Here is an 8,222-nt window from a genome sequence, read left to right on the forward strand (position 1 = left end):
TCGTTACTCAGTATCTCTATAGTCCAGGCTGTTTGCCAGGAGCCCTACAATTATTTTTATCACTTATGAGTCCTATAATTATTTTTTATCACTTTTTTTTTTTTTCTCACAGCAGCCTTGCAAGTAGGGTTAGTTTTGTTCTCTTTTGGTTTGGAGTTAGGAGAACCCAAGTCCTGGAAGATTTTAGAGAATTTTCTGGCTTTGCCCCAAACTCCAGAGAGGGTCAGTGTTTAAAGTCACAACCCCTCCAAGTCCAAGCCGGAACTCTGTGTCAGGCCGGAGGCTGTGGGAGAACTGGGAGGTGAAAACTGGGAACCACTGAGAGCCGGAGAAAGGCCTGAGGCTTGACTACCTCCAAGCTGTACAACCTAGAGCAAGTCACTTAACCTTTCTGTGCTTCAGTTTCTTCATCAGTCAAGTGAGGATGTAGTAATAGTACCCATCTCATAAGTTACTGCATATACGTGCTCAGTATATACTGGGTGGCTCGGGTAAGTCGCTTCCCCTTCTGAGTCTCAGATTCCTCATGTGTAAAATGAATATAATCTTTTTTTTTTAAGATTTTGTTTATTCATGAGACACAGAGAGAGAGAGAGAGAGAGAGGCAGAGAGAGAAAAACAGGCTCCATGCAGGGAGCCCGATGTGGGACTCGATCCCGGGTCTCCAGGATCACCCCCTGCACTGAAGACAGCACTAAACCGCTGAGCCACCTGGGCTGCCCAAAATGGATATAATCTTGCCTGTCTCACATCCCAGCTTTCTTGTCTTTGGTCCCATCAGCCTAGTATTGTCAAAGCCCTCAAACTACTGACCGTCCCTTATGCTTGGAACTGAGCCCATCCCTCCCATCCCCAGCTTTGCAGGCTAACTCTCCACTATCAACACAGGCATTCTTCCTTCCCCACTCCCTTCTTTTCATCACTGGGTCAATAAATATTTATTGAGCACCTACTATGTGCCAGGACTGTAGTAGGTGGTAGATAAGACAAGGCAAAGTCCGTGTCTTCATGAGGGGGAGATAGACAATAAAAAGAAATTAAATACAAAACAAAACCAAAAAAAAAAAAAACCCAACTCCAAGGCAATTACAGACTGTATTATATACTTCATAAGGGAAAATTACAGTGCCATAAGAGGAAGTAAGCAGGGAAGGTTGCTTTCCAGAAAGGCCTCTCTAAGGAGACACTTGTGTTTGAACTAACAATTTATGTGAATAGGCCCTTGGTACAAAATTCAGGCACTACACATCATCCGGCCAAAGAGGTCCCTGTATTGCCAGCTTCTCGAGGACGGGTGACATTTGTGGCAACAACTGAATCATGAGAAACAGCAGCCTCTTGGAGATGTGGGAGAAGTGTCCAGGCAGAGGGAAGGGCAAAAGCAAAGGCCCTGAGGCAGGACCCCAATGACTGGACAGTGGAAGAAAGGAGAGCAGAGGTGATCGGGGCCCATGTAGGGCCGGTGGGTGGTGCAATATCACTCTGGAGATTGGATTTAGGGGTCTGACTGGGACAGGGAGGCCAGTGAGTTAATGACTGTGGAGTTGGGGTTGGTGCAGACTAGGCCAGGGTGGCCGAGTGGGGCTGTGAGAAGAGGCGGGTTTGGGTAGTTTGGGAGGCAGGGTGCAGACCAGCGAGGGTCCTCGGCCATGTGCTCTTGTGACTTGCTGCTGTGGGTAGTTCCGTCTTTGTGATTGTTGGATGAACGTTACACCCTATAACCTGGCACAGAGTGGGCACTTGGACATGTTTGCGGAAGGGATGACTAAAGATGAAAAGGCCCTTTGTAAATGGAGACACACCCTTTGAGAAGTGGCTACAGTGGCTCCTGGGTGCTCCCTCCACCCCCAAGAGCACTCCCCTGCTACCCATCCCCGTTGGTGAATCACCCTTGAGCCCAACCCACCATGTGGAGCCTGGTTCTAAGAGGCAGAATTTTAGAACCTGAAGGTTCCCACATTTTCTTTTTAAGATTTTATTTATTTATTCATGAGAGAGGAAGAGACATAGGCAGAGGGAGAAGCAGGCTCCCAGTAGGGATCCTGATGTGGGACTCCATCCCAGGACCCCTGGATCACGACCTGAGCCAAAGGCAGATGCTCGACCACTGAGCCACCCAGGCACCCCAGGTTCTCACATTTAAAATTTTAGCCACAAAACCCTTTTCCCATGAAAGTCCAACATATAAAATGTATGGAAAGTTATTTTTTGTCACTTCAAACACCTGAGAACTTCGATAAATGAGGTGAACTAAACAGACACGATTCTCAACACAGATATTCTTATTTGAAGAAATCTTCAAGAAAAACAAAGCTGTTTTATTCAACACCTCAGTTTCAAATCAGGGCATACCTGATAATTGCTCTATTTGCATTTATCCATCAAAGAGCCATCAGATGCCTCCTGCAGGGAAGCCAGGCTCCAAAATCTTACTTCGGTATTTGGTTTCCTTCCCATCCGAAAGCAATCCTGCTTCATCCAGAGAAATATTTCCAAATGGTAACAATCTGTGTTGTATGTGTGCTTCGAAAGTTTTATATAATTTTAAAGATACACATTTTTTTTTAAAGATACACATTTTAAAAGTACACAAAGCCTACGTGGACAGCTTCAATGACCATCACAAAGGGAGCATCATCACCGCTGCGTCACTGCTCCCAGATGAAGAGCTAGCCCCCGGCCAGCCCTCTAGAAGCTCTGCTTGGGTCCTCTTTCAGCTACTCCCTGCTAGCTCTGGACAAGAGTAACCACAGTCCTGACTCCGAACATCTTCTATTAATTTGGTCTGTTGTTGAACTTTATAGAAATGGAAGACATAGCGTGCATTTGTTTATGTCTGGCTTATGTTTGTGAGATTCACCCATATTTTTATGCCTAGAGTTCATTCATTTTCATTGCTGTATTATGTTCCATTACATGAATATGACATCATTGCAAGTAGTCTTTTTCTTTCAACAGCTCATGGGGCATAGGGGGCAGGGGTTAGGTTTGATCCACAGACGGGTTTTGTTTCATGCACCTAGTGTATTTGTTTTGGCTTCTCTAGGTTAGTTGTTGTTGAAGGTGCGTGTTGTTAAAGGTGGGTGATCTTCTCTTGCAAGATCTGCTATTACCGGACCCTCAATTTCACGGGCCCAGAGCTGAGTCCTGACTTCTCCCAGTCAGTACGTGCATTCCAGTCCCATTCCGCCACGGTCCCCACCACGCCCTGTCCCCCTGTTGCATTACAACCAGGCCCACTTCGCACGCCAGCATTGCCCACCTGGTCCTGTAAATATTTGAGTCTTCCACTCCAGCTATAATCCAGCACAGGTGGCCCTTTATTCTGAGGTCTACACAAGTTGTAGATAAGCAGCCCAAGTTAGAAAAGAAGCGGCCTCTACCAGGTTAAACTTCGGAAAGAATATGTGAGTGCTCAAAAAATGTATTATCGTTATGACTATTTCAAAAAACGTTTAAAAAGTAGATTTCCACCACCACCACCACCACCACCATCATTATTACTATTACCATTAGCATCTCAAAGATTTTTTAATGTATTTATTTATTTATTTATTTTTAAAGACTTTATTTATTCATGAGAGACACAGAGAGAGAGGCAGACACAGGCAGAGGGAGAAGCAGGCTCCATGCAGGGAGCCCGATGCGGGACTTGATCCTGGGACCGTGGGATCACGCCCTGGGCTGAAGGCAGAGCTCAACCACTGAGCCACCCAGGCGTCCCTTAAAATGTGTTTAGATGTGTCATAGAGGTCATGGTTATATATGGGTAACTCTGGACCCAGACAACCTGGAATCAAGTCATGACTCTATTACTCAGGAGCTGGGTAGCCTCGGCCAATGACAGAACCTCGCTGTGCCACTGTACAAAGAGGGATGCTAGTAATATTTATCTTACTGGGATTATGAAGATTAAATAAGATAATACTTATAAGGTCATTAGAAAGGCACCTGGCACAGAATAAGTGTTCAATATACGTTAGCTACTTATTTTAAAAATCACAGGACGTCTGGGTGGCTCAGTGGTTGAGCATCTGCCTTCAGCCCAGGGTGTGATCCCAGGGTCCTGGGATCTAGTCCCACATCCGGCTCCCTGCATGGCGCCTGCTTCTCCCTCTGCCTCTGTCTCTGCCTCTCTCTCTGTGTCTCTCATGAATAAATAAATAAAATCTTTTTAAAAATCACATAGGCAGAGGCACCTGGGTAGCTCGGTAATTGAGCATCTGTCTTTGGCTCAGGTCATGACCCCAGGGTCCTGGGATCGAGTCCCACATAGGGCTCCTTGAGGGCAGCCTGCTTCTCCCTCTGCCTGTGTCCCTGCCATTCTCTCTGTCTCTCATGAAAAAAATAATAAAATCTTAAAAAAAAAAAATCACAAGGTCAGACTGATCATCTGACCTGCTCGAGTGACCAGCCATCTCAGTCTGCCCAAGCCTGGGGATTTTCAGGACACACGACTTTCACTGCTAAAACTGGCCAAGTCTCAGGCAAAAAAAAAAAAAAGATGAATTGGTCACTTGAAACCTACCTGACAGTTCTACCTTAATGTTACTTAACAGACCTGGCTTTTACTTTTATTAAATTATAGATTTGATTTTGAAAATAGTATTTGAATCACCTGTTGTGGAGCTAAAGCATCCCTTATGATAGTTTCTGCAAAGCACTAATCTTGCCTACATTTTGCCCATTTTACAGATGCCCAGAGATGCAAAGGAGCCCCTCTTCTTAGTGGCAGAGCTCCTCCCCAGCGCCCCCTTGGCAATTCTCCTCCATCACTTCCTCCGGATAGCTGATAGATATTGTTTTTTTTTGTGCTCACTGATCACTAAGTACCATACTAAGTGCTTTCCCTTAATTTGATTCTGACAGTAATCCTAGGAGTTGTTTTTGCTGCAACACCCATTTAAGAGGTGAGACACCTTCTTGCTGTCTTGCCTTCCCTCCTGCCCACCCACTCATATCTCTGGAACTATCATCCATTCATTCCTCATTCATTCTGTACATATTTGTCTAACTGTGGTTTCCCTGAAACTTCTGTCACAGGGGAAAAAAACCCCACCCAGGTTCTCTGGGTCTTGTTTAGTGAGTCTAGACCCTTGTCTGCTGTAGCCTGTTTTAAGACATTATAGAAGTATTCTTTGATTCAAAGAGCAAATGTCTCCTACCCCTGGGGCTATGTGGTGAATGACACAGGACCCTACCCTCAAGGACTCAAGTCTGGCGAGGGACTCAGACTCAGCTCCCCAGGTTCTCTCCCCACAGTACAGGGGGTAGCTTGAGGACAAAGACTGGGTCTCTTCATCTCTGCCATTTAGAGCAAGCCAACAGCAGGCCTGTAAAAGAATAGATAGATCACAGTGCAGAGAGGGCTGCAGGTGTCCAGAACCCCCAGCCTTGAACTTTCCAGCTCCAAACTGGGAGAGGTTGGCAACTCAAAGGTGTAAATCAGGGTTTCTCAACTCGGCACCATTAATATTTGGGGCCAAACAATTCTCTCTTGGAGGAGGGGCCATCCTGTGCGCCAGAGGATGTTTAGCAGCATCCCTGGTCTCCACCCACTAGATGCCAAGAGTAGCACCCCCACCCTAGCAACGACAGCCAAAAATGCCTCCAGACATTGCCAACTGTTCCAACTGAGGGGCAAAATTATTCCAGGTAGAGAATCACTGGCTTAACTGAAGCAAATTTTGAAGGAAGTATTTACAGAGGCGTGGGGCTCAGGAAAGCTTTAAGGGATATGGAGGCGGCCAGGGACTAGAAACAGCAGGAAGCTGTTATCACCCCAAGGCTTGAAGGGGCAAGAAAGGAAACAGGACTCCAGGGAGAGCTGGAACTGTGGAAACAAGGCGTGGAAACAGGAGTGGAGGTCTTGGAGAAATGTAGCACCCGTGAAGATGAAGGCAGAGCAGGAAGGAGATGGATGGCATTAACACCCCGACTGCTTTCTCATCCTGCCTTTTTTTTTTTAAAGATTTTATTTATTTATTTGACAGAGAGAGAGAGAGAACATACAGGGGTAGCTGCAGAGGAAGAGGGAGAAGCAGAGGACCTAGTGGAGAAGGAGAAGCCCCGATGCGGGGCTCCATCCCAGGACCCTGGGATCATGACTGAGCCACCCAGGCGCCCGTCCTTTTAATCTACCACCGACTCCTCCCTCTGCTGGGATCCAGTGAGAAGTCAGGAGATGTGGATGCCTCCTGGGGCACAGAGGGGGGGCAGATGAGGACACGCAGAGGTGATGGGCAAATGGAAGATAGCCATCGCAGGGAGCTGGCCGCAGGCCCCTGACGCTGGGCATCCGAGCTCAGTCTTGCAACTTGTGCAGTTTTCTGGGTGGAGCAGACCAGGAAAGGGCATTTCAACCAGAGGGAACGGCATGTACAAAAAGCCATGGAGTTACAAAAGAGCCTGGCTCACTTAAATGTTTATTTAATTATGATTGTTTGTTTGATTGATTGACTTTGATCTATCAGCACTGGGTGAAAATAAAACATTCGAACAGTACAAAAGGGCATAAAATGAAAAGTAGGTTTTCCCCCCACCCCTGACCTCAGCTATCCAGCTTCCCTCCCCAGAGGCCACCTTTCTCTCCAGTCTTTTAGCGCTTTCTAGAAAGAGTCAAGGCAGGTGCTAGCTGGGAAATGTATAGGATGTGTGTCACTTAAGCTCCTAATTAGACTTAATTTCACTGATGCTTGTGGACTTCCTACTGTGTGCAGAGAAATGGACTGGGAGTTCTGGCTATGGACTCTAGCTCAACCCTTCACTAAGTACTGTGTGGTTTCCCATTTCTTCCTCCTCCAAGCAAGGAGTGAGTCTCCGCAGGTCTTGCCAGCCCTGTGGGGTTTGCCCACAGTTGTGTTGTTCACCTGATGATTTATGGATCAAACTGAATTAAAGTTGAACCACTGGCAAGATGCACGTTGTAACACAGGAGCACACATACCCTTGGGTCTGGTTCCAGAGACCACATGTTCTTGTTCTGAGGACACAAGTGAGGTTTCTGTCTCCAAAACCCTACTCTAGTTGGAGTAAACAGAACAGTTGCCTAAGAGAGGAATACTAGAGTATGGCCTCCAGGATGGGCTGGGTTGGAAGAAAGCTAAGTGGTACTTGACCTGGCTTAGACCTGCCCAGGAAACACCAGATCCCACTTGGCCACCTCCAGCTGGTGTCTGCAGCCCTTGGGGGGAGTTTAGGACCAGAAGGAGGGGCTGGGAGGGCCAGCAGGCTACAGATATGAGGCGTCCCACAGCCAACTGGTCCACCTGCCAGTGCCTGGGAGCAAATAACCAAATCTGGGAGCCAGATGCTGAGCCAGAAGCCCAGAAGCCAGAACAACCCAGGTCACTAGGAGCAGATGAAAATAGGCCTCTTCCTTACCTCTGTTCTTCCATTCTTATCTCTCTTATTCTCTCAAGAAGCGCTTCTTTCCTGGCAATGTCTGCATATCAAGCACTTAGCTCAAACGTGCCTACCATGGACCAAATGCCTGCTTCGTGTGTGTGCTGACCACACACCAGCTCTCACTCCCCTGGCTGCTCCGCAAGGAAGGTGTAGATGATCCCCACTTTGCAAACAGGGAAAACAGGCTCAAAAGGGGGGTATGCAGGGCAGTGTGAAGTCAGGGATTGTAAGTGTACAGTGATATCAACAGGCATTTTATGACAAAGAATTATGGAGTGTTGAGCACAGAATCCAAGAATCAGAGAATCATGAAGTCCAGAAGTCCCAGACTCACAGGTTACCAGTAAAATCCACACACCCCCATCCTTTCACCACACCACGGATAAAACAGCTCTCTCTGGCCCATCTCCCATCTGCTTAGGCCTCTTCTTCTCTCACCTGGGGTCTTGTTTCAGCCTTCTCTCTGGTCTCTCCTCTTTCCAAACTTGCATGCAGCAGCTGAGGTAACTTTCCAAACTCTAGGTACACTATGCCACTCTTCCCCTTAAAACCCTCCACTGGCTCCCCTTTTGCCCTCAGGATAAAGTTCAAACTCCTTGACATGGTTTACTAGGTCCTCTGTCACCTGGCCATAGACTCTTGCTACTCTGCTGTTCTCCAGCACTGCTTCACCAACTCTACACAAACTCACAGCGACCTCATCTTACCAGATATCCACTCTCTTTCCCACTTCCTAACCCCTGGACCTTTGCACGTGCTGTTCCCTCCACTTGGACCTCAGTGTGCATTAGCGCCCTCTTCTCTGGTTGGACTCC

The 8,222-nt window shown here is 47.2% G+C and overlaps 1 long non-coding RNA gene across 1 annotated transcript; it reads right to left on the reverse strand.

Moving 5' to 3' along the window:
* Positions 1 to 4,321: 4,321 nt before the first annotated feature.
* On the reverse strand, positions 4,322 to 7,949 carry LOC121477931. Its single transcript, XR_005984386.1, has 2 exons — positions 7,846 to 7,949; positions 4,322 to 6,329 (listed from the first exon to the last, which is right to left on the reverse strand). It is a non-coding gene; the product is annotated as an uncharacterized LOC121477931 (long non-coding RNA).
* Positions 7,950 to 8,222: the final 273 nt, after the last annotated feature.

Source organism: Vulpes lagopus, chromosome 18 (assembly GCF_018345385.1).
Source record: "Vulpes lagopus strain Blue_001 chromosome 18, ASM1834538v1, whole genome shotgun sequence".
In the NCBI taxonomy this organism is placed as follows: Eukaryota; Metazoa; Chordata; class Mammalia; order Carnivora; family Canidae; genus Vulpes; species Vulpes lagopus.